Source organism: Hyperolius riggenbachi, chromosome 4, assembly GCF_040937935.1.
Source record: "Hyperolius riggenbachi isolate aHypRig1 chromosome 4, aHypRig1.pri, whole genome shotgun sequence".
Lineage (NCBI taxonomy): Eukaryota > Metazoa > Chordata > Amphibia > Anura > Hyperoliidae > Hyperolius > Hyperolius riggenbachi.
The window spans coordinates 150,075,810-150,103,023 of record NC_090649.1 but is presented as its reverse complement, the minus strand read 5'-3'; the positions used below and the strand labels follow the sequence as shown (position 1 = coordinate 150,103,023).

At 41.9% G+C, this 27,214-nt stretch overlaps 1 long non-coding RNA gene across 1 annotated transcript in view; it reads right to left on the bottom strand.

Annotated features, from left to right (window-relative positions):
- Positions 1–23,312, bottom strand: part of LOC137570551 (uncharacterized) — a 58,105-nt gene extending 34,793 nt beyond the window's left edge. Inside the window, exons 1-2 of the long non-coding RNA XR_011031085.1 lie at positions 23,229–23,312; positions 17,302–17,417 (exon numbers count right to left, since the gene is read on the bottom strand). This is a non-coding gene — a long non-coding RNA (uncharacterized lncRNA). The remainder of the gene's footprint in view (positions 1–17,301; positions 17,418–23,228) is intronic.
- Positions 23,313–27,214: the final 3,902 nt, after the last annotated feature.

Genomic DNA, 27,214 nt, shown 5'->3' with positions numbered 1-27,214 from the left:
GAATTGCACCTCAGCCCATTTACACATTTAGACATTTTACAAGGACAAAAGCACATTTGGAAATTTTAAAAGGACAAAGGAGCTTTATTTTGATCACAAGGATGTTGGCTGATTATATACAATGTAGTTGCAGATAGCCAGGAGTTTATTGAATTCTTCGTCCTTGGATATCTGTCTGAGGATATTTTTGAATACAAAGTTTTACGTTTTCAGCTCATTGTGTGCAAAATCAATTTTACATCTTTCATATAAAAGGTAAAATGAATGGGAAATAGTAAGTACTGTTTGGTCAACAAGTCAGCAAACATGCATTATTCACATCATATGTATTAATACCGGTGATTAATTGAGACGAATACACACATTTTGTGAAATTACACACTCCACTCCATTATTCACATCATATGTATTAATACCGGTGATTAATTGAGAGGAATACACACATTTTGTGAAATTACACACTCCACTCCATTATTCACATTTTCACTTAAAATTCCTCTTGTCCCTTGAGCATACTCAGTAGATATTTTTCGCTGAAAATGTTTGCGTAAATAGCAAAAAAATGGCTACTGAGCAGCATAGCCAAGGGATGTGAAGGCAGTGTAAATGCAAAATTCTGATTGGAAATTGTAACCTATTGTGAAGTGAACATATTTTCGCAAATTCCCACTAACCATATTTAAACCTTATGGTTAGTGCTAAAATGCTGTATAATCACAATACATTACAATTTCCTGATTTCACAATGTAAATTCGGAATCCTTGAAAAACAGAATTACTGGGTAAATGCTGGGTAAAATTCCATAATTTTGGTAGATTCGGAATTTAACAATTCCAACCATTCTTACAGATTAAAGAGACTCCGTAACAAAAATTGCATCCTGTTTTTTATCATCCTACAAGTTCCAAAAGTTATTCTAATGTGTTCTGGCTTACTGCCGCACTTTCTACTATCACAGTCTCTGTAATAAATCAATGTATCTTTCCCCTGTCAGACTTGTCGGCCTGTGTCTGGAAGGCTGCCAAGTTCTTCAGTGTTGTGGTTCTGCTATGAACTCCCCCTTCCAGGCCCCTCTATGCACACTGCCTGTGTATTATTTAGATTAGGGCAGCTTCTCTCTTCTCTCTTATCTTTTACAAGCTGGATAAATCGTCCTCTGAGCTGGCTGGGCTTTCACATACTGAGGAATTACAGACAAAGGCAAAGCTGTTTGCAGGAAGAAAGGAGCAGCCTGAAACTTCAGTGCATGAGAGCTGAAGGGGGAAAGAAACACACAAATGATCTCTTGAGATTCAAAAGGAAGGGTGTATACAGCCTGCTTGTGTATGGATGTATTTACTATGTGTGGACATACTGTACATCAACCTACTTCCTGTTTTGGTGACCATTTTGTTTGTTTATAAACAAACTTTTAAAAACTGTTTTTAATCACTTTTAATGCGGCGAGGAGCGGCGAAATTGTGACAGAGGGTAATAGGAGATGTCCCCTAACGCACTGGTATGTTTACTTTTGTGCGATTTTAACAATACAGATTCTCTTTAATGATGGCTGCTAGCTAGCTTCACTAGAGAGGGATATACTGAGTCTTCAAGTCAGTTAACAAATAAAACATCTGCTGGTTTATTTCCCAGTTGCTAGAAGAAATCATTTGCTCAAACTAAATCCTGCCCCTTCCCCAGGTGCGGCTAGGTAAATTATCGGTCAATTTTGTTGATCATCACTACTGGTGACATTGGAGAGGGGAAGTGACCTCAGTGGGTGCACAGTTACATTATGCTGCTCATAGCTCTGCCCCCACTATTCAGCAAAATTCTACTTATTTATGAGGTCTGTTGTACTCCTCAATAGTTATGTTTTATAAAACCCAAGAACATGGTTTTTAATATTGTTGATGATTAAAATAACAGTTGCAGCCTAGGCAATAAGCTAGCTATGGCTTAACCTGGAATAAAGCATGCATTGTTTGCAATCTGTGCTCAATTCCAGGATACAACACTGATGCTGGAGGGAAGAGCGTTTTACATTTAAAGTGTGTATCTACCTGCTTTAGAATTTCTTGTCTTCTTCACTCCAGCCTCACATCTACAAACTGTTTCTGCCAAGAAAGTACCTGATCCACCTTTGGCTACTCAGCCCCACCCATTTTCCGCATCTGATAAGTCCTACTCTCCCCCGTACATGTATTTCTAGCACTTGTTGATTCACACCACCCCTAGCACTTGTTGACCCATGCACACTGCCTCAACAGAGAATCTAACATGTGTACAGTGGCTCTCGACCTTCCTCCGTGCCTTGGTCAGTGATCAGCCTGGTGGATTGTCAGCAAAATGCTGGCCTAGTGCAGTCATAGGCACACTTGGCTCTCCAGCTATTATGGAACTACAAGTCCCACAATGCATTGCAGAGTCTGACAGCCACAGTCATGATTCATAAAGGCAAATGCATTGTGGGACTTGTAGTTCCTTAACAGCTGGAGAGCAAAGTTTGCCTATCACTGGCCTAGGGCATTGTCCTCCCACTAACCCCGCCCTCTCTGTACAGGTCCGCCATGCCTCCTCTATCCTCCATAGCAACAGCACACATTGCTACCATGGAGCGTTGCACAGTCGCTCACACAATTGAGTCCTGATCCTTGCAGGGTGACAGTCTTTGTGCATGTATACAAAGCTTTAGCTGAAGGACCAAACCCCAATCACAGAACCTAACAGAGTTTGGACATGCCTTAAAATCAACTTTTCTCCAGTCATGAACAGGCTGCTTTTATGTTCCCTTTGATATGTGCTCCTTGTGCATTATTGAACTTCAGAAGAAAGAAAATTGTTTACTTTCCCCTGGATAATGAATGAGTCTCATGTTAATAAAACAGCTGTCCGCATTCGGAGGAGGATTGAAACAGACTGGTAAGCATATCTGGGAATGTGATCGATCCTTTTATATTGTTGTGTTGTGTCCAAATCAGAATACAGCTGTCATTAAATCTCCATTGCATGTCCTTTGAAAATGGATATCACAGACTAGCTTTATTCTCATAGAAGTCACCAACGAAGCACAGATTTGGCTTTACAATGGGTTGTCTAAGTTCCTGTGGACTATATAATAACCCAGGGATTCACTATAGGAAAACTATGCATAAAAGAATGGACAATGTCAGGTCTCAAACGAAATATAATAAAAAGTGCAACTGTCAATAGCAAAATGAATCTTTTGCAGCATTATTAAGCAGGTATCACAACAGCTCATCCAGTAGCTCCAGCAGTAAGGCCTGGAAACCACTTACCATTGCAATAATGCTCCAAATAACTACAAAGCAGAGCGATTTCAGGGAAAGCAATTTTAGGCCGTTTCCCTTTATGAAATCACTCCAAAAAAGCTGCATGTAGAAGGATTGCGATCTTGGCAAATTGCAATAGCTCCTGTGGCATTATGAACATTCACTTGCAGCAGCAAAGTGCTTTTGGAATGGCCAGTGATTCCTAGAGTGCATAATCACTGCTGAAAGCACTGTGGTGGGTCCCAGGTCTTCATGCCAGACCTCCCTCAGCAATGGGAGTACCAATATCAGCTGAGATCTTACTGATCTTACCTGCTTGGTTTTGTCTCTCTACTGACTTCTCTTACCTTTTAACACATTTTATTTTTATTACATTTTCAAGGAACCATTTGGGAGTTAGGCGTGGTTGTTAAAGTGGACCTGAACGCAGAACTCCCTCTTTGCTTGAAAAAAAAAATAAACAGCAGCATAACAACATTTAAAGAAAAATAATTCCTTGTTACAGCTGATACAAATCCTGCAATACATCTGCAGTGTATCTACTTTCTGCTTTAATGGAAGCAGACATTGGGTTAACATCCTGTATTAACAAATTAGCTGCTCTGCTGAGGCAGCCAGCTGACACAGCTAGGAGACTAATTTACAGTTGTAATTAGTTACAGATGAGCGGGAATTAGACAGGCTACACTCTAAATACATACAGCGTGCATGTCTCTATGTAAATTATATAAAATGTATTCAATACAAAATACCTCAACCGTAACCCTGATTCACCAAACGTCACCAGCATTGCTTTTCAAGTAAAGCCATACATTTTAAGGATCACAAATAACATTACACAAGTCTGGCCTTGCAGTTGTGCTGCTCTTTTGAATACGCCTCATTAGTCTGCAGCACATTATCAGGCAACTCCCTGATTTGACATGCTTGTGGTGTCAGTGAGTCTTGTGCTCTGCACTCATTACATGCATGGCTATCAACTCCTAGCCCATGATGGCTTTACATTTAATTAACTATGGCACATGTGAAATACCCTCATCAGCACCTTCATGTTTAATATGTGCAGTGCAGCAAGATACGTTGCTGAAACATTGAAAAATGCTACAGAGCCATGTTGCATGCTGTATGGGAATAACAGAGAATTAAAGAGAATTTAATATATGTTTACATCATGTATAGTTATCTTGTGCCAATTAATGGTACAATGTTTTCATCAGATGTGATCTTTTAAACCCGTGGGGATTTTTCACCTTATGCATCAGAGCAATTTTCACCAGCCATTCATTCGCTAATAACTATCACTTCTTAACACAATTTATTGATCTATATCTTGTTTTTCTGCCACTAATTAGGCTTTCTTTGGGTGGTACATTTTGCTAAGAATTATTTTTTTATAAATGCATTTTAACAGGATTAATAAGAAAAAATGGAAAAAAAATCATTATTTCTCAGTTTTCACAGATGCATAGTTACATAGTTATTTTGGTTGAAAAAAGACATACGTCCATCGAGTTCAACCAGAGAACAAAGTACAACACCAGCCTGCTCCCTCACATATCTCTGTTGATCCAGAGGAAGGCGAAAAAACCCTTACAAGGCATGGTCCAATTAGCTCCTAAAGGGAAAAAAATTCCTTCCCGACACCAGATGGCAATCAGATAAAATCCCTGGATCAACATCATTGGGCATTACCTAGTAATTGTAGCCATGGATGTCTTTCAACGCAAGGAATGCATCTAAGCCCCCTTTAAATGCAGGTATAGAGTTTGCCATAACGACTTCCTGTGGCAATGCATTCCACATCTTAATCACTCTTACTGTAAAGAACCCTTTCCTAAATAAATGCCTAAAACGTTTTTCCTCCATGCGCAGATCATGTCCTCTAGTCATTTGAGAAGGCCTAGGGACAAAAAGCTCATCCGCCAAGCTATTATATTGCCCTCTGATGTATTTATACATGTTAATTAGATCCCCTCTAAGGCGTCTTTTCTCTAGACTAAATAAACCCAGTTTATCTAACCTTTCTTGGTAAGTGAGACCTTCCATCCCACGTGTCAATTTTGTTGCTAGTCTCTGCACCTGCTCTAAAACTACAATATCTTTTTTGTAATGTGGTGCCCAGAACTGAATTCCATATTCCAGATGTGGCCTTACTAGAGAGTTAAACAGGGGCAATATTATGCTAGCATCTCTGGTTTTTATTTCCCTTTTAATCATCTATTATAGCTTTAAAATAATCCATGCTACCATAATTAAAACCTATGTATTTTATTTGCCTGTTTGTCTCAGTTATGACAAATTTTGTCCGTATCACCATGTATGGCGCCAATATTTTATTTGCAAATAAAGATGCATTTTTTCCATTTTGCGTCCATCGCTATTTACAATAATGTAAAAAATGTTCGTAGTATACACCCTTCAAATGCATATTTAAAAAGTTCAGACCCTTAGGTAACTATTTGTTTTTTTTATTTTTTAATTGTAATTTTTTTTCCATTAAAAATGTTATTTGGGTAATATTTTGGTGTGGCAAATAAACAGTTAATTTTTAATGTTATTATATGTGTAAATTGTAATGTAAAAAATATGTATATGTAGTTTTACTATTTGAACACAAGATGGCCACCTTGAGTTTTTTTTCTCCTTGTGCTTCTCACTAACCGGAAGCACAAGGAGGATGCGGAAAATTTTATTTGCAGAAAAACTGTCTAGTAAGAAAAAGCGTCTAGTAAGAGCGCTTCGGTTTTTCTGCTGGGGACACGGATCGGTGATCGGAAACCATGTTCCCGTTCACTGATCCCAGGGTTACCGGGGACAGCACGGGGGCGCACCCGCGATCGCGCGCAGGAGTGCGCCGAAGCGCGGCACCGCAGCAGAGCAGCCGCCTGGACGTGAGCATCACGTCCGGGCGGCTGAAATGGTTAATGTTGTCATAAACAATGCTTAACCAGTTGCAAAGTGGAATATAAGCCCTGTTTGGAGACTCTTGTCTATGCCAGGGCATAGATTGCAAAATCCTGGCTCTGTGTACTCCTGCCACAATTACGCTTCTGCCGCTACCTCATTCACCTGTCCAATGACAGGTAAGCTCTGTGAGCCTGTCAGAAGCCAATGTCCCTCTGATCACCGTGAGCCAATCACAATGATAACAAAGGAAACATTTTTTTAAAAAAGTTCTGTTCCTAAAAGTGCCAGAGCCTACCATCCAGAATCAGTTTAAGTGTACCTTAGAGAGTCTGAAGCAAAAATAAATCTCGCTTTAGACCTCATAGTTAGCAGGGGCATGTGTGCCCCTGCTAAAACGCCGCTATCCGGCGGCTTAACGGGGGTCCCTTCACTCCCAAATCCCCTCCGTGCAGCGGGGAGCGCTTCCGCATTGGGGCAGGGCTAACCGCCGCAGCGCTGCCCCACGCGCCCTGCCCCTCTCAGTCTTCCTTCACTGAGAGTGGCGGGGGAGAGGCGGCGATGCGCGTCTGATAGACGCGACTAGAGGCAGGGCTGCAGCCGTTAGCCCTGCCTCTAGGAAGAGAAAATATACGACCAAGTCTTGCGGGGGTGGGTTTGGGGGTGAAGGGACCCCCGTTTAGCCGTGGGATAGCGGCGTTTTAGCAGGGGCACACATGCCCCTGCTAACTATGAGCTCTGAAGCGAGATTTATTCTCGCTTCAGAGTCTCTTTAAATGCTTAAATAGAATCTGTGTTTGAATTGTGAATTTGAACACCCAAATTCTCCCAACCACTGCTGTTCAGCACTTGAATGAGTGGACAGGGTCAGAAGGAGTTCACTGCCCTGCGTGTCATGGAAGGAGGAAGCTTTGGAGTTACATGAAGTGCAACATAACACCCAAAGGCAGTGAACTCCTCCTGACCCTGCCTGCTTGTTCAGTGTTGAACAGTGGTGGTCAGGAGTATTTGGGTATTAAAGATTCACTATACCAAATTCCAGCACCAACACTAAATATAAATATATCAACATACACAAAAAGCAAGGTGTCCACAGTATCACATAGCTAGTAGCATAAGGCGGCAGCTGGGATTCTACCTCTGACACACACTACTGTGCTCCACATCTTTAACAGATTACATATTTGATCCAATAAAAACATCAGATTGAATAAAAATCAATGATAAATGGAGACAAATCCTCCCCCCCCCCCCCCCCCAGTAATGTTTGGTAATTTTACTATGTAAAAATTGATTGGTAATGGCTGCTCTTTAGGCAAATTATTGTGGCTGGAGAGCAGAAGACCACAGTTGGAACGGCACAAGCAAACAATCAATATCAGATATACCGTTACACCATTTTCCACTTCCCACGTTTAATAGTGAATGTCTACCTTTAGTCACACACATGGAAATAATCTTACTGAACACAATGAAAAGAAAAGAAAGCTTTTTGTTGTCACTGAGTCATTATAAACACTGCAAGGGCCAGTAATATGTTGGTAACACACCAGCCGCATCAATATCATTGCTAATTAGAAGTGGAGGAATGGTGAGAGTGAGCGTATAACACCCACTTATCACTTTCATGGGAATGAATTAACACCTCCCAGGGTTTCACAATAAGTCTCATTTTAGGATAAGTTTTATTTTGTAGTTAAAATATCATTCAAGAAACAGAATAAGAGCCACCTAATTGTGAGCAAGTAAAGCAGAACTCCAGCCACTGCCTTTCCTCATTGAGGATGAATGAGGATGGAGTAAACACTCTGTGTCTGTGGCAAGAAGTAAGGGCCCATTCAAAACTCAATTTCAATCGCCTAGCAATTGCGATTTTGCATTGTACAGTGATTGGTTTTGCAGTTCTCAACTGGTGAAATGAGAATTGCATTGGGATCACTCTAGAAATGCTGCATGCGCTGCAGTGTGATAATCCCATAGGGGTACATTGTACACAATGCTTTGCTGATCCCCGGCAAAGCTGGAAAACGCCTGCAAAGCACAGCAGTGTGATGAGGCCCGAGGGGAAGTCCCCTAAAAATGATTATTATTTTCTATTTCTGTTGTGCTGACATATTCTGAAAATGATCTAAAGGCTGAAAAAGCAGTGTTTTGATTGTTTGGTACTCGTTTCCCACAAGGATATGGGGAACGGGCCAACCATTACCTATAGCATATACTAAAACAATTTTCACGGGTCACACAGCCTCATAGAGTATAGCAAAAACCTTTTATTGTAGCAAATCTAAAACACCATCCCTCACAAATATAACCCACAGGTCAATTCATCCCAAACCCCTTAAAAACAGCAATTGCGGGGTGCATATAAATCGCTGGCTGCGTTTCAAACATATGTGCTTCAAATAAGAAATTTAAAGCAATCTACCTTTGGCCAGATAAATAGTATTGCCTCATTCCGCATTTGTCTGCACACTCATTCACCTTTCACCCTAGAAAATGCTTGATGAATAGTTTCACAGTTAGCTTTGCAACAGTTCCGCATGTATGTAATGCCATGATAACTTGAATTGTCAGCAACTTGTCACAAGCAAAGAGGATTAGATCTCACCCATAATGTCACAGACACAAGGTCACCGGAATTCCACGCTTCCGTCTGTTTAGTCCATACCGCTAGGAAGGCATGGGTGCAGGCTAATGTAAGCTCACAGTATTGCCATTCTTTACCCCTGCGAAATACGCCAGCCAGAGATCCCGTAGATGGTTTGGCAAATGCTGTGTCACACGCAGCCGCTTCAGCCCCGCCCACCGATGCATTTCAAGTCCTGATTGGACGGTTCATCAGGGTGTGGTTTGACATGTAAATGTCGCTTCCTTTGTACTGGCTTAAGCTCCGCCCACTGCACCTCGCTTCCATGCTAACCATTCTTGTTCACTGCATGGAGTGTGTCACGCAGAGCTAATTATACTTTACATAATATAGCAACTGTCACAACAGCGTATTGTTTGAAGGGTGTCCATAGGCAACAATAGACAGTCCGTATCCAGATAGATCAAATATTATTCCGAACTCTTACATCACAGTTTTTTTTACATTTTAGAAGATCTGTTGGTAGCAATCAAAATCGTCCAAAGATGGAAGGATATAGGATACAGGATGCAATCCATCACTTCAGATTCTAATGATAATTTCAGCACAATTCAAAGAATGGCATGATGTCCTATTCCCTATTTCCTGGAAATCATAGCCACTCTCAATATTGTAGTTCAATTTCGTGGCACAATTTCTTCATAAAGGCACAGTCACCATTCATTGCGGATCCACATATACAACATGCTTTACCCACTTATTGAATTTATGAATGTCAGCAGATTACTTTAGAAATCCTCTAGAGACACATACAGTAACTGTCATTGCATAAAGCCTTCAGGCATGCCCCATATTCTCAAGGAACACAATTTCACTTATCCATATCTATTGACCTTAAGAAAGGGGGATACATCTAATTCTGCATTCAGTCCGCTAGGTGTGACAGTTCCAAGTTTAAATATCCACATAGCTTCCTTGCAATAAAGTATTTTGTCAAAGTCACCCTTTCTACCTGATATTTTTAGATTGTAGATTCCTTTGACTGTGGTTCCTTTCACACTATTCTGATGATAGTGCCTGTAATGGTCATAAATGACCCCAGTCGTTTTACCCCCAATAATTTTACCAAAATGTTCCAGTACCCTTTCCTTTAGTGCCCTCTTGGTCTTCCCAATGTATTCTAGTCCACATGGACACTGTATCATATAGACTACTTTTTTGGTGTCACAATTGATAAACAATCTAATAGTGAATTCTTTATCCCCTTTACTATTATCAAATACATTGGTACGGTCAATGTGTGGGCACAACTTACATTTAGAGCACTTGAACATACCCAAAGGTTTTCTACTATCAAGCCATGTTGAGGGATTTCTAAGCAATTCACTATGCACAAGACTATCTTTAAGATTAGTTGCTCTTTTGGCAGTTAAAAGTGGTCTAGGACCCACTATTTTAGCAATCTCCTTTTAAGAGGTTAACCACCTTAGCGGTATGGACGAGCTCAGCTCGTCCATTACCGCCAGAGGGTGCCGCTCAGGCCCTGCTGTGCCGATTTTGATCAAATAAAGTGCAGCACACGCAGCCGGCACTTTGCCAGCCGCGTGTGCTGCCTGATCGCCGCCGCTCTGCGGCGATCCGCCGCGAGCAGCGGCGAAAGAGGGTTCCCCCAGCCGCCTGAGCCCTGCGCAGCCAGAACAAATAGTTCCGGCCAGCGCTAAGGGCTGGATCGGAGGCTGCTGACGTCAGGACGTCGGCTGACGTCCATGACGTCACTCCGCTCATCGCCATGGCGACGAAGTAAGCAAAACACGGAAGGCCGCTCATTGCGGCCTTCCGTGTTACTTTTGGCCGCCGGAGGCGATCAGAAGAACGCCTCCGGAGCGCCATCTAGTGGGCTTTCATGCAGCCAACTTTCAGTTGGCTGCATGAAATAGTTTTTTTTTAATTTAAAAAAAACCCTCCCGCAGCCGCCCTGGCGATCTTAATAGAATGCCAGGGTGGTTAATATTAGCCAGAATTTGTTCAATAGCCCGCGCACATTGTCCCAATGGGCTCCAAAACCGGTTACAAGGTGCATGTCCACCCCCCTCCACCCTTCGCGGCATCCCCCTCGGGGCCAGCAATTCCTTCCGGTCCAGACCCCATGCCCTCTTCAGAGCACCACGGAGTAAGGAATGTGAATAACCACGTTCACGGAAACGTTGATACATATTATGTGCTTCCTTTCTAAAATCATCATCCCTACAGCAGTTCCTCCGTAAACTGAGGCATGCCCAGGAAAGTTGGGTATAGTCCTCTGGGGCATATCTTACGCTATCATAGGCATTACCTTGTTTGTTTACAGTTTTGCACTATTAGTAAATTAGGCCAATGACCTCAATAAGATCATGCTGGAGATAAGGCAAGAGATAAGCGGTCACCACACAGTGAGAGAGTTATTTTATCTCTTCATTCTTTAAGTTACCTCCTCTGTAGTTATTTTCACACGCAGTTAATTAACAGCCTGGCCCATATGCAATTCACTTTTCCTCCTTAGTTTTCTCCAAGTTGACATTTTTAAACTTGTCAATACAATGGCCTCAATTCACTAAGATCATGCTGGAGATAATAAGGCAAGAGAAAACTTACCTCCACACGTGAGAGAGTTATCTTACCTCTTCATTCCTTAAGTTACCTCTCCTGTAGTTAATTTACCTCCTCTGTAGTTAATTTACCTCCTCTGTAGTTATTTTCACATGCAGCTAATTAACAGCCTGTCTTTAACTCTGGAGTTATTTTAAGGATTGGAGAGTTAATTTAAAGACAGAAGAGTTAACTTTAGGCTTGCCTGAGGTAAAATGTTTCCTGAATACTACATGCCTTATCACCATGGTAACAACTCTAGAAGAGTTATTAAAGACAGGAGATAAGTTTAGTGAATTGAGGCCAATGCCTTTTAAGCCACCAGAAAGCAAGAAAATGCTCAAAATAATTTTGATTGTACACTTTCAATTTCTTTTGGGTACCTTTTTAGTTTAAAAGTGCTGGCAAGTAATTTTAAATTGAAAATGAAAAATTATCTCTTAGGGGAAAACTCAGGTGAAAAAGTGAATTGCATATGGTCCCCTGTCTTTAACTTTAGAATTCTGGAGTTATTTTAAAGAGACTCTGTAACAAATTGTTTATCTTTATTTCTTCTATGCTATAAGTTCCTATGCCTTTTCTAATGTGGTCTGGCTTACTGCAGCTTTTCCTAATTGCACAGTAGCTGTGTTATCTCTGTTATATGATCTAATCTTCTCTCTATAGTCGGCACAGTCAGGCTGAGGCAGTCAGACTGGAATGTGCAGGGCTGCTTGTGATTAGCTAGAAGCTGTACACACCCCCTGCAGGCTCTGTGTGACTAACACACTCTGCTTAGCTGAGCCTATTAGAAGCTGGTTAGTTTGTTTGTAAACACTGCCTAAAACTGGCAATTACAAGCCAGGTTTGCAGCAGAGAATGGCAGAAACAGCACAGAGGGGACCAGGAGCACATAATGAATAGAATGGTATGCTTTTTATTGTAAGAATTTCAGAGTACAGATTCTCTTTAAGGAGTGAAGAGTTAACTTTAGGATTGCCTAAGGTAAAATGTTTCCTGAATACTACATGCCTTATCACCATGGTGATAACTCTAGAAATGTTATTAAAGACAGGAGATAAGGTTAGTGAATCAAGGCCATTGTCTTTTATTCTATGTAAGGAGATGAAATCTAGTCAATGGGAACAAAAAAGATGTGTAGGTCATTCTAAACATAAAACCTCACAGAGGTCTATTCCTACCCCAGTCCATATAAAACAAAAAGAGAAACAAATGCATAGTAGGTTTTGTTGTTGTAATATTTTAAGCCCTAGTTAAGGTTCCCAGTTTCCACTATGATGTGGTTGCATCACTGACTACAAGGACCACTATGTAATCCTAATGTGAACCAATTTACTGATACAGGAAGTGAGAAACCTCACAAATAAAAGCACAAAATCAAAAAGCTGAAAGAGTTTCTTACAATTTGCACTGTATCCAAAACTAACAAAAGCTTGGCTGCAGGGAGGATAAGAGGAAACAGCTTCCCAAGCAACGAAGGATGCACCGCAAATAAAAAACACAGCCTGGGGATAAAATAAACTGAAAACAGAGAAGGGCGCAGGCGGAATAAATATGTACTAAGGGGTGGTGTGTAGATTGTTAACCTCCCCAGCGTTCAATTTCCCCAGGATTTCTGTGCAAACAGTGATAAAATTTATTTTTAAAACTTTTTTTTTCCTGTAACTTGCCAAAATGTGTCAAGCAAGGGTCTAGTATACAGTGCAGGAGAGTATTGATGTGTATGCATGTCAATACTGTTCACAGCATGTTTTTTTTGAAAGGACATTTCTGTCCATACCGCTGGGGAGGTTAAAGGAAGGTTAAATTGTCAGGAATACTGAGGCAAGAGGCAACATCTCTATTATCTTATAAGCTACTGAAGCTAAAAGCTTGGCATGACAATCAGGCATCCGAATGAGGTAACTGGCATTTTATTAACGGCCATTTAATAATTCAGCAATAGAATGGTGCTTTTCATTTCCCCCATCTTGTTGCTCAGAATAGTGGATCAAAAAACCCCCCACAACATATCAACCTATTTATTAAAGAGAACCCGTACTGAGTAAAAATATTTAAAATAAACACATGAGGTAACTTCAAATGAACATCACAGAGTTACCTTGCCATCAGTTCCTCTCAGATCACCATTTTCTTCTGACAATAATCCCTTCCAGTTCTGACAATATTTTGTCAGATCTGAAATAGATCAGTTGCTGTCAGTAAAATATCAGTTGCTGTCAGTTATAGCTGAGAGGAAAACTGATGTACCAGGTAATGTCCATGTTTCCCTATGGCTGAAGTGGGGGATGTTACAGTTTAACTGTGTGCTGACCAGAAAGCTGTTATGGGTAATGGCCATTTTCAAAATGGAGGACGGAAAATTCCCTTGATCACAGTGAACAAACAGGACGCGGGACAGGAGAAAGACACTGAGGAGTAGACTACATGGAAGGTAAGTATGACTTGTGTATGCTTATTTTGACTTTTAATTTTCAGTTTAGGTTTTCTTTGAAGGCCAGTATCGTTTTGTCAAAAAAGGAACACTGCTGTGATGTGTAGTGATGTTACTTCTTAGGCTGCAAGGCTGGCTGGCCAATGAAAGAGCTGGAAAACATCCTGTCCTCTTATTGAGCACGATTGGTGGAAAGTTAAGGAAGATCAGCCCCGCATGAGAGGGATGTACATTTGGTGCCCATCAAAAGCTCCTTAGTAGTCCCATCAATTTAAACAGGATTTGACTCCAAAATGAGGCATAACTACTGGGGGAGTTTAGCAGGGGGCCCCAAAGCTGTAAGGGGGTTCCAGCTACTACATCACTTCCTCTGATAAAGGGGTTGGTCCTTCAGATCAGGTGTTTTTGTTTTATGACGCTTGCAAGATGGGCCCTCAGGCTGTGAGCGTCACAAGGGGTTGGCAGGGGAAACATTGCAGGGCCCATGAAAGTTTTGCTAGAGAGTCCCATGATTTATAGTTACACTTATGTTGTGGAGAGATGTGAGGCAAAGGAGTCTCAGGCAGCACCTCTTTACATTGAGAATGACTGGTAATTTTTTTGCATTAAAGGGAATCTAAACTAATAGGCATATGGATGTTTCCTTTTAAGCAATACCATTTGCTTGGCAGTCCTGCTGATCTCTGACTGCATTGGCTGAATCATACACCTGAAACAAGCATGCAGCTAATCCAGTCTGACTTCAGTCAGAGCACCTGATCTGCATGCTTGTTCAGGGGCTGTGGCTAAAAGTATTAGAGACACAGGATCTACAAGAAAGTCAGGCAACTGGTATTATTTTAAAAGGAAAAATCCAAATCCATCTCAGTTTAGGTTCCCTTTAACAATGCAAAATGAAATGTCACATGTTGATACAACTTGCAAGCAGCACACTGCAAAATGGATGCATCCACCTCAGCCTTAGAATCTACATACACATTTGGGTCTGTGGTTGGAAGCTATTAAAAGGTAAAAAAAAAAAAAAAAGCACAATTGCCAAGCAAAAGCGAGCCAGCAACGACTTCTTCATAACCCTCATATTTCAGGCTTCCTTGAAGTGATTGTGCGACAGCTGAATTATAAGACACATAAAGCTGCACTGGTTGGCAGCCTGCTGCCTTTGCCCTGAAGTAAATGGTGCAGGAAATGAATGAAAAGTTGCACACACCAGGGACAGTTTCAAGGGCAGGTAAATGCTATTCATACTTTCAAACACATATGGAGCTTTCCAATGGTCAAAGCAATGCAAACATGAAGCATGGTTAGTAGCATCCTAAGAAGAAAGCTGGAATGATGTAAATGGCCAGAGACAGGCCGTGAATATCTGGTACTAAATGGCATCTACTATGTAGTTCCTTCACAAAAGACTGATGAGGAAAATAACCCTAAGCAGAACGTATTTCAGTTACATTGTTACATCAATACACTCATCTGCCCTTCTCACTAAGCAATTCTGAGTCTGTTTAACTTATGCGACATACTGTATATAAAAAAAATAAATAAATGTGTATTTATGCATTGATACTATCATTTACTTTGCTTTTCTGGGAAGTGATGCATGCGTATCTTAATATAAGTCTGCCTTATATATATAGATCTTCAGGAAACCACCTAACTTCAACCACAAGCTGGTAAACAGCAAGCCTGAGACAACATTGAGTACATTAGCACACACATCGTTCCTGAGGGAGTGACTTATGGATTTGATGCATGCAGAGGTACAGTGAGATTCCTTGATTATGGCAATTTCTAAGCACCAGATTGTCTACCAGGAAAATACGTATTACATATACTATTAATACTTATGGAACACTAATACTTAGCATTATATTAGATTATTATTCATCTTTAAAGGAATTGTCCAAGCTCCAAAAAAAAGAAGAAGACCGGGAGCCATCGGAGCTGCGGCGAGGGCACAGGACGGCTGCCACAGGCTGGAGGAAGCCCCGGGTAAGTGGATTTTTTGGGGGCAGCTTGGACAATCACTTTAAGCTACATACACACTTCAGTGTTGCCCAGCCCTAAGGTGCGTACGCACACACAAATACTGTCACCAGCAGGGATTAGGGTTTTATTCCCCTGGGGGCATTCTAGGTTGAGTGCCATACAGGTGTGTGAAGTGGGGCTGTAGCTATGGAGGGGAACAGGAGGAGTGATGGCCCAGCAGCTTCCAGAGTGTGTGGTGTATGTGTGGTGTTATGGAGAGGGGCAATGTTCTCAGTCAACCTGCGCTCAGGCAATAGTATGTGTACACTAATAATAATAACATTTATATAGCGCTTTTCTCCTGTTGGACTCAAAGCGCTCAAGAGCTGCAGCCACTGGAATGCGCTCAAGAGGCCACACTGCAGTGTTAGGGAGTCTTGCCTTGAACTCCTTACTGAATAGGTACTGAATCTAGCCAGGATTTAAACCCTGGTCTGCCATGTCAAAGGCGGTGCCCTAAACCAGTACACTATCCAACCACTACTAAGCAATAGACAATTAATTATAACAAGAACTATAATATTTTTATAGCGCTTTTCTCCCTGGGGACTCAAAGTGCTGTGACCCTGCATTATGCAGTATCAAAGGCTCGGGAAAAGAGGTGAGTTTTTAGCCTTTTTTTAAAGCTGTCCAGAGAAGGAGCCTCTCATACTGATTGTGGAAGTGAGTTCCATAGAATAGGGGCTGCATAGGAAAAGGCCCGAGCACCAAATGTTAAGTGTATCCTGGGAATAACCCAACTTCATCTTGTGCACCGTCCTACGCTATTTTTTAGTTTTCGTCAAATTAATTTGCATATATTATTTATTAATAGGATTTATAGAAATACCTCTTCCCCACAAAATGTTTATGAACCAGTGTTGTCAGAACAGATATTTTAAATTCCTTTAGCATGTAGTGAACTAAAGTATAGCTAAATCACACGGGGAGCTTGTGGGGGCCAGTTTACAAGATCACTACATAGAATGACTCTTCAACAATCTGTGAATACACAAACCACAGTAGCTCCAACTTAATCATCTGCAGACTAACTTTTGAAAGGTAAATTGCATAGCCAATTTGCATGGAGACTGACTCATAGGCTCGGTGCACAGCGGAAGTTGCATTGTGTTCCCTGAAAAAAGAGAATGCAACGCAATGGGATGGGAATCTTGTGCAGCACATTGCCTGCGTGTATACAGTGAAGCATACTGTCAATTAAAGGTATGCTTCACTTTCACTGTTAACATGCACATTTTGCGGTGCATTACGTTGCCACATGCTGTTTTACTGCCACACACCCGCCACACTGTGAACATCACATAGGTGGTACACTGCAGTGCAACAAGCCATGCCACAATGTGACCATTATGTCGGATCACAACGCACCTCTGTGAATGTAGGCTTTAACAAATCATGATTTATTACACCGATTTGGATACCGTTAATTACCCAGGTAAATTTTGAGACTTACCTTAGGACAAATGATTCTGCTCTTCATTACCAAAACGTTTCCAGTCATTTTCCAGAGCAGGGACTTTTCCAGTTATCGGAGTTCTTCTGAACTGCTCAAATCTTCACTGTGCAGCTCTACAGATAGCAAGGCGTGTGATTGTAATGATAACAATGTTCTAGTACTTTTCTACTGGGGGGACTTAAAGCTTTGTATATAAATATAATGCAGTCTCATAGGCTTGGGGAAATAAATGGTTTTCAGATGTTGAGCCTCATGGACTGACTGTGAGAGTCCATAGAGTTTGGGCTGCATGCTAGAAGACTCATGGACTAATTATTTTTAGGTGGATCCTGGGAATTACGTTAAATGTGTATGTAGCGTGGAAGATACATGGAGGTCAGTTTTGTTCTAGTATTTCGGCCCAGGTTTTACAAGGCTGTGTAAGTTTTACAGACAGATCTTATAATGGATTCTCTATTTTGCTGGTAACATTTTCCACAACAGGGGTTATGTGTGAACAGCAGGAGAGTCAGATTAGACTCCGCTACCCATAGGGAGCAAAGGACTTATAACATATCAAACATATACTGTAAAACTAAAAGATGACAAAACTGAGGGCCTTGTCATCGGAGGTCAGCAATCGACAGCAAAGCAGCTTCAGTCTCAGCCAGCAACATTAAAGGGGAACTGAAAAGAGAGGTATATGGAGGCTGTCATGTTTATTTCCTTTTAATCAATACCAGTTACCTGGCGGCCCTGCTGGTCTACTTCTCTGCAGTAGTATCTGATTAAAACCAGAAACAAGCATGCAGCTAGTCTTGTCAGATCAGACTTATAAGTCTGAACCACTGAAACACCTGATCTGCTGCATGTTTGTTCAGGGGCTATGGCTAATAGTATTAGAGGCAGAGGATCAGCAGGGCTGCCAGGCAACTGGTATTGTCTAAAAGGAAATAAACATGACAGCCTCCATATACCTCTCTCTTCAGTTCCCCTTTAAGGATTGGTAGTTCAGGCCTGAACAGCTCAGACATGGTGCACCACTTGGGGGAACTGACTGATGGGGAATCAAACCTCAGCTGTTGTGAAACATTCCTTCCTTCACCCAAAGGTGGCCACTAACGATCCAATTTCTAGTGAAAAATAGTTTAGAGCGATCAGAAAATTCTGATCGGAAGAAAAATCGTTCACTACACCATCAGCAAACCAACCTTTGCTTCCTATCCATCACAACCAACAAGAAAAATCCAAATTTTGATTTGACAAAAATCCAATCTTAAGGAACACTGCAAAAATTAATGACCTCCAGCAGACCTCCCAACCCAAATTCATGCCTTCATCACATCATGGCTAGACTACTGCAATGCTCTCTCTATACAAGCCTTCTGTAACAATCGGTGTAACACAGAGAGGATCTGATTACCGGTGATCTGCAGTATCACTGGGAATACAGATATATACCAGATTATTGATGATCTGCAGTATCACCGATAATCAGATACATAAGCTAACCTCTGGACACCTGAGAAGAGTAGGAGTGTTTGGTGCAACCGTAATACTTAGAGGACTTGGCCTCAGAGCAGTAAGGAGTACTGCACAAATTCCTTCCAAAGACCTGCACTCTCCCGGGGGGAGGAGACAGGCTGAGAGTAGGAAGGACAACCGAGAGTGACACTCAGGAGGGAGTGTCACTACCAGGACTGGGAACCTCCTCTAACAGTAAGGTCGGTTCTCGAGGTCGGACAAACCAGGTCGTAACCACACAGACAGATACAGTACAGATTCAGAAGGCAGATGCGGGGTCTAATAAACAAGCAGGGTTCGGCAACAGGGTTTCAGAAATATCGAGGTACAGAATCAGGAGGCAGATGCGGAGTCTTAGGGTGAGCCGGGGTTCGGCAACAGAGTATCAGAATAGCAAGGTACAGGATCAGAGTTCAGAAGAATAGTCAGGCAAGCAAAAGGTCATAACAGATAATCACAATCAAACTAGTACTTTAGACTATCAACAGAATCTAGCTAAGTGTAGGATAACCGCTCCAGCTGGTCCCGGCACACTTTAGGATCTGACTCAGGTCTGAGTGCTACCACATAGTGATCGCAACGCCAGACAACCAGCAACTGAACAGCCAGCAGTATATATACTAAAACACTCTCCAGCCCCTCCCTAAGTGCTGGACCAATGAAACGAAGCAGGGTTGTCAGCTGACCGGCTTGGTAAGCTGACTCTTTTCTGACTGCCATATAAGTTCTGCCTCTCTGCGCGCACGCGCGTCATTCTGAACCTTGGTGGACTATCAGTCCCAGCCACACCAGTACTGTCTTGCAATGTGCTCGCTGACCTGTGCGCGGGGTTGGTCGCACCGCCATCAGCACCGGCGGCGACCTCCCCGCGCTGGGTCAGACTGTTCACAACAGGCCATGCGCGCTAACCGCCGCGTCAGACACGGCGGTTTTTCCGCGTTCCGCCATGCGCGGAAAGAGCCGCCTCCCGCTGACTTATAGCGGCGGCTCTTCCGCGTTTCTTCACACCTTCCAAACAAGGACCTGCACTGCCTGCAACTAGTACAGAGTGCCACTGCAAGGCTGTTAAGAAGCCAATCCGGCCATTGTCAAATAACACCGATCTTTCGCTCACTCCACTGGCTTCCCATAAAATGGAAAGTTCTATTTAAGATAGACTTATTGACATGCAAATCCCTGCACAATCTGGACCCTGAATACACCAAGGATTTATTGCAACTGCATCACACCTCCCGCAATCTTAGATCAAAAGGATCACATAAATTGGATACTCCCAACGGACAGGCAGCCTATTGGGCCAATCAAAGTGCGAAGATCACATCCTTTAAAGCCACTGGACCCGAAGGGGCTCAGGGTGGGACGAGGGGAGCACTCGTTATTGGCAAGTAGCGGGTATAAGATACCGGCGCTCTCTATGCTGCACTACCGCAACATAGTGTGCGCTGAGCACGCGCTCCTCTGACTGAGCTTAATTGCACACGCTATGCTGCCACTAGTGCACGTAGCATGCATGGACTTAAAATTGGGCACGCTGATTAAATAGCTTGAGTAACAGGAGGTTACTCACACTATTTACGTTAGTGAATCATCCCCTTTGAGTCCTATTGGAGAAAAGCTTTTACATTTTTGTTGTTTTGTATTGTACTGTAATGACATACGAGCACCTCACTACCAACACCTCAGTTTTATCAGAGTACAGCCTCAACTAACTAGTGGCCATTCAGTTTTGAAGTTCCTCAAGACAAGCATGATGAATATTGATGGATCCCGAGTATCATTGGACAGATATAGAAGTGTTTCATCACCACAGAGATGATAACCTAGAACAGGATTCAGGATTGAATAGTACGTGAGAGTCGAGGAGATTAATCCCATTGGACTCCTTAAGCCAGATGTACTGAGCTAGAATAATAGGAATCAAAGCCTACCAGCTGTGACCTACCAGACAGGAAAGATTGGAGTGTGCCGTGCCTCTTAGACCACAGCAATTCTATAACTACTAGGTTGTTATTTCACAGTCCACAGTTTTGAAAGCTACAAACAGGTCTACCAGAATAAGGGCTGCACATTCTTCTTTATCTCTAGCTAAGGTCATTTTTTTTGTCAAACTGGTGATGTTTAAGGCTGTTAGCTCTTTTTATTGGTCCGTTGGGTACAGAGTGGAGCTCAGGGGGACTTCTAAATATTTTCATCACAGCAATGGGGAACTGACAAAACTAGAAAACAAAATTAAAGGACTATTGTAGTGGGAAAAATAGTTAAACTTACTTGGGGCTTCTAATGGTCCCCTGCAGACATCCTGTGCCCGCACAGCCACTCACTGATGCTCCAGTCTCCACCTCTGGTTCACTTCTGGAATTTTCGACTCTAAAGTTGGAAAACCACTGCCCCTGCGGGGCCATGTCCTCGCTCCCACTGATGTCACCAGGAGCATACTGCGCAGGCGCAGACTGTGCTAGGCCTGCGTAATACACTACTGGTGATGTCAGCGGGAGTGAGGGTGCGGGCGTGCAGGCGCAGTGTTTTTCCGACTTTAAAGTCAGAAAATCTAGAAGTGAACCGGAGGTGGGGACAGGAGCATCGGTGAGTGGCTGTGCGGGCACAGGATGTCTGCGGGGACCATAAGAAGCCCCAAGTAAGTTCAACTCTTTTTCCCCCTATCCCCCTTCAGTGTTCCTTTAAGGACCATAAAGAATGCCAAGCTGCTTGTGTGTGAAACTATCTTGACTTAAAGCGGAATATAACACTGCATTTCAACTTTGCTCTAAAACATTATTTACAGCATATTATATGCAAAAAGCATTTTTTTTTTACTAGGCCAGCATTGGAAGGGTTAAACACAGAGGTTTTAAGTTCCGTGGAGAGATATGCAGACGTTCAGATAGTTACATTCTATTTAGTTATATGTATATATTTAGAAATGTTACACACTCTTTGGCTGTCCTCCAACTCCTTCTCAGTGAAAGAGATGAGTCACATTCAACACTTAGATACATTTTTGTAAACAAAATGTATCTCTCTCAAGTTCGGATGCGTCTGCAGAAATCTCCAAGAACTTTAAAGCCCTGTGTAACCCTTCCAATGCTGGTCTAGTAAAAAAAAAATGCTGGTTGCATATAATATACTGTAAATAATGTTTTAGAGCAAAGTTGAAATGCAGGGTTATATTCCGCTTTAAGCCAATGTAGTAAGTAATAGATATGTAAGTTGTTATATCCATACAGAAGAGGTCAATCCTGAAGCCCAGTTCAGTAAAGAATCTCTCTAGTTTTAAAAAAAAGTCACCTGTGCTAACTATGGGGATGAATTCACGTGCTAATGTATGTCACAAAATGAAATACATATTACCGCATAAGTTGCTAATAGAGAAATGTCAGTAATGTAAACTGCCAATATTTTATTATGCCCTACCCGTTACCTATCCTAACCTTAACCCTCCAGTTTAAGTGCCTATCCTTAAACCCCCTGGAGGTGCCTAACTTCCTTACCTAATTCCTTACCTTAACCCCCCCCTAAAAGTGCCTAATGCTAATGTAAAATGTGGGCAGCCAAACTACTGATAGTTATAGAAGATAGTCTACAACCAATTAAAAATTCTATGTAGTAGCCTATCGACTACTACTCGCATCAGGCACCCAAATGGCCAATGCAAAAATGTAACACAGGCATCTATGAGACGCTTGCCAGTTACAGGGCCGAAAACAACCAGATCTGCACAAAATGAGCATCAATGTATATATGTGGACTAGCAAGAAAACTATCAATATATGCTTTGACGTTTCACAGAAACTGCTGATTTCCAGGTCAACCTTAAAATTAGCATAAAATATTTTCATTACAACTTCAGGTCATTAAAAGAGACAATTATAAGAAGATAATTAGTCTAAAGTAAGTGCTTATATCCAGGAAAGCAATCTGAGATTAATGTGGTTGATCCAGAGAATTAATGTGAATGCCACAAAGGAGGTCAGTAAATGAGGAGATAAATAAGAAGCTGCTTTGTTTTTTTCTGTTTATGTGAAAATGACCTTAGAATATTTTGAACCTGATGACCCCATGTGTACTTACATCTATTGCTGGTATTATGACGCATTTGCCAGCACTTAGGAAAGTCTAGTACAATCTGAGATGCAATGCTGTTAATTAACTTGTTTATTCATAACTGAGCAAAGGCCAAGGATATGAAGAAAATCCTGTTTTGGGCACTTCCAGAACAGTTTCGCCTTCAGGTCTATGGAAACCACCTACATGCTTTCTGTAGCATGGCAAACTTGCCTGGCCAAGGAAGTCTATGTGCACAGTAAAGAGTGGATTGCGGGAGACTAACTTCTGGATAAAGCAAAAACAGAGAAAACCAGGAGCACCAGTGTAGTGTAGTATGCACCATAAAGCAACAAAATAGAGAATAGAGAGCTACTCACCAAAACCAGGTTGGTACCAGAGCAACCATGGTACTGGGGTGTGTTTAAAACCCCTCACCACTCAGGGTTGTAGTGTCTTCTAACTATAGGTGGTCACTCTCTAGAAAAAACAAAAAAAAATCTAGAATTAGTAGAGGCTATCCTTAGGAATCCCCTAGGAAGAATAAACTATAATGGGAGAGAGGAGTCACCCCGGAGATATAACAATTCTTAAAACAGTTTAACCACTTTGCATTCCTGGGTTTTTACCCCTTAAGATTCCTGACAATTTTTTCGGTTTTGGCTGTGTTACTATTGATACAGCAAACACTTATTACTTATACCACCAAGTAATACATATATCATTTTTTTTTCTGGACAATCTAGGCTTTATTTGGGTAATATGTTTTTGAAGAATTGTTTAATTTTACAGGCATTTTATCAAGGGAAGCAGACATCAGTGCAAAATTACACATTTCTTTATGTTTCACCCTTTCTAACTTTCATATGACTAGTGCCACAGCTGTAACACACCTCAAAATACATTAATTGGCTCGTTCCAATTAAAATTATACATGCCAAATAACATCACTAGTTGGGCAAGTGGTGTAACATTATTATGAAGCTTACAGGAAACCTGAAGTGAGAGGTATATGGAGGCTGCCATATTTATTTACCTTTATACAATACCAGTTTCCTGTCGGTCCTGCTAATCTTTGATGCATTAGTAGTGTCTGAATCACCCGCCTACAAGCATGTGGGAAATCCAGTGAAACTTCAGTCTGATCTGTCAGCTTATTTAGGGTCTACGGCTAAAAGTATACAGTAGATGATCAGTAGTACAGCCAGGCAATGTGCATTGTTCAAAAGTAAATAAATATGGCTCCATTTTCTCTCTCACTTACTGTACATGTTATTTCACAAATCTATGCCAAAATTCAACTCAGTTGGCACATTTCTTCTCAAGTTACTTTAACCGTTACAAAACAATTCTGGTGTCTGGTCACTGAAATACTGCTCTGTGTTGCACTTACCTCCAAATAATTAAAATCACGTTTTAAAGTTGTGAAACAGGAGATAGAGTAATATCTGGAAACCACATAGCAAAAAAGTCAGTAGTTCCAGAAATGTTGGCTGAAGAGGCAGCATTCAAATACTGATCTTTCTTTTAAAATCCCCACACTCCAAGTCTTCCTGGTGGTTCTTACCCTATCCACACATACAAGTATTTTATTTATTTATTGTATTTATAAAGCATCAACATATTGCACAGCACAGAACATTAGTTTAGGTTACAGACAATATTTAGGGGTGACATACAGCAATATGACAATACAGGAATACAAGAAAGACCAGATCACACAGCACAGTATGAGTACAAGGTAATGCTTAGTCAGTCACTGGATGGGAGCATGGAGATTAGGCAAGTTAGGTTCACTCAGATGCATAGCATGGGTTCACAGTAATGGAGGTGCATGATCAGGTAGGACACAAAAGGAGGAGGACCCTGCCCAAAGGCTTACAATCTAGAGGGAGTGGTAGGGACACGAAAGGTAGTGGACCAGAGTTCATCGGAGGGTTTGGAGCACCAGTGAGGGGGGTAGGACGGAGTGAAAAATTGAGTTTTGAGGGCCTTCTTGAAGATGTTGAAGGAGGGGGCTGCCCTAATGGGTGGAGGAAGGGAGTTGCATAGTGTTACAGCAGCTCTTGAGAAGTCCTGGAGGCGTGCATGGGACTGGGTGATGGGGGAGGCGGTCAGGCAAAGTTTGTTGGAGGAGCGGAGTGTGCGGCTAGGTGTGTACCTCTCTGAGTAAGATTGGAAAAGTATATAACAAAGCAAATGGTTCAATAAAATAAATCCATCAATGTAAAACTGAACTATAACCTTTGGAATAATGAATTAACTGCAATAATATTCCCTGTTAAAGAGACACTGAAGCGAAAAAAAATCTATATATATAAAATCGGATGTGTGTGTGTGTGTGTGTGTGTGTGTGCCGCGATCACGCGAAAACGGCTAGACCGATTTGAACGAAACTTGGTACACAGATCCCTTACTACCTGGGATGATATGTTCTGGGGGTCTCGTGTCCCCCCTGCACACCTGGGCGGAGCTACAAACAGCCAATCAGATTCCACCCATTCAAGTCAATGGAAAAAATAGAAAAGGCTGCCATTCTCACACTAATCAAGCCAGAGTCCCCACACATGGCACAGTTGGTCACTTGGTGACCGAGGTTACAAATCCGGGAAAAGTGGGCGGAGCATAAAACAGCCAATCAAATTTTAGCCGTTCATTTTCAATGGGAAAATGTAAACTGCAGCCATTCTTAGACTGTTAATCGCAGGGCTCTCAAACTTGCCACACTTGGTCACTGGGTGAATGTGATTAAGATTCAAGAAAATGGGTGGAGCCTACAACAGCCAATCAAAATTCACCTGTTGATTTTCAAGGGGAATATTTAAACTGCTGCTATTCTTACACTTTTAATGGCAGAGGCTTCAAACTTGCTACAGCCGGTCATTGGGTGACTGGGGTCCAAATTCACTAAAGGGGCGGGGCCACATACAGCCAATCAGATTTCCTTGGTGGATAAACTGCTTCCATTCACACATTTTTGATGCCAGGAACCTGACAGCTCACAAACTTGCTCATTGAGTGACTGTGTGTCAAGGTTACAAACAGTGGGCGGAGCCAAAACAACTTTTACTGGGAAAATATAAACTGCAGCCATTCTTACACCGTTGATGGCAGGGTTCTCAAACTTTGCACAGTTGGTCATTGGGTGACAGATTAAGATTTTGGAAGGTGGGTGGAGCCTACAACAGCCAATAAAAATTCACCTTTTGATTTTCAAAGAAAAACAAAAGTTTGCTTTCCTAAAACAGAAAGAATTTGCGATAATTCAGGTTGGAGTGAGCTCGAGATGTCTCCCAGGCACCACTGCTGAATATATGCAAATTAACCATTGTACCCTTAGAAGCTAAACACACCTCCAGAACCGCTGGAATGCAATGATGTGTCAGCTTGTTAATATGTACAGAGCCATAATAATCCAACATGCATACAGACTGTTTCGGATTGTTTGATCCTCATCAGTGCATGGCATGGATTAATTAGGCTCTATGGAGTAGGGCTTGTAAATCCGAGAGGCACAGACTAACCAGCAAGCTCATGGTGACCCAGAACTCATTGGGGTGTGTAATGGACTACAATGGTCCTAAAAGCCCCTTTTAGGACCATTGTAGTCCCTTACACACCCCAATGAGTTCTGGGTCACCATGAGCTTGCTGATTTTCAAAGGGAATATTTCATCTGCTACTATTCTCTTATACTGTTAAAAGCAGAGGCCTCAAACCTGGTACAGTTGGTCACTGGGTGACTGGGGTCCAAATTCAGAAAGGGGGCGGAGCCACAAACAGCCAGATTTGTTTATTTTTCAATGGGAATATACAAAGTATTGATACCAAGGACCCCAAAGCTGATAAACTTGATAATTGAGTGACTGTATGTCAAGGTTTGAAAAAGTGGGCGGTGCCAACAACTACATTTTTAACATGGCAGGGTTTCCAAACTTTACACAATTGGCCACTGGGTGACTGGGATGAATATTCAGAAATGTGGGTTGAGCCTACAACAGCCAATCAAAATGTACCTATTGATTTTCAAGGGGAATATTCACACTGCTACCATTTTTACACTGTTAGTGTCAGAGGCCTCAAACCTGATACAGTCAGTCACTGGGTAACTGGGGTCCAAATTCACTAAAGGGGTGGAGCCACAAACAGCCAATCAGATTTGTTAGATTGATTTCAGCCATTCTGTTATTGGCAGGGTTCTCAAACATGACACAGTTGGCCACTGGGTGACTGGGACTAATATTCAGAAAAGTGGGTGGAGCCTACAGCAGCCAATCAAAATTCACCTTTTGATTTTCAAGGGGAATATTTACATTGCTGCCATTCATGCACTCTTAATGGCAGAGGCCTAAAATCTGCTACAGTCA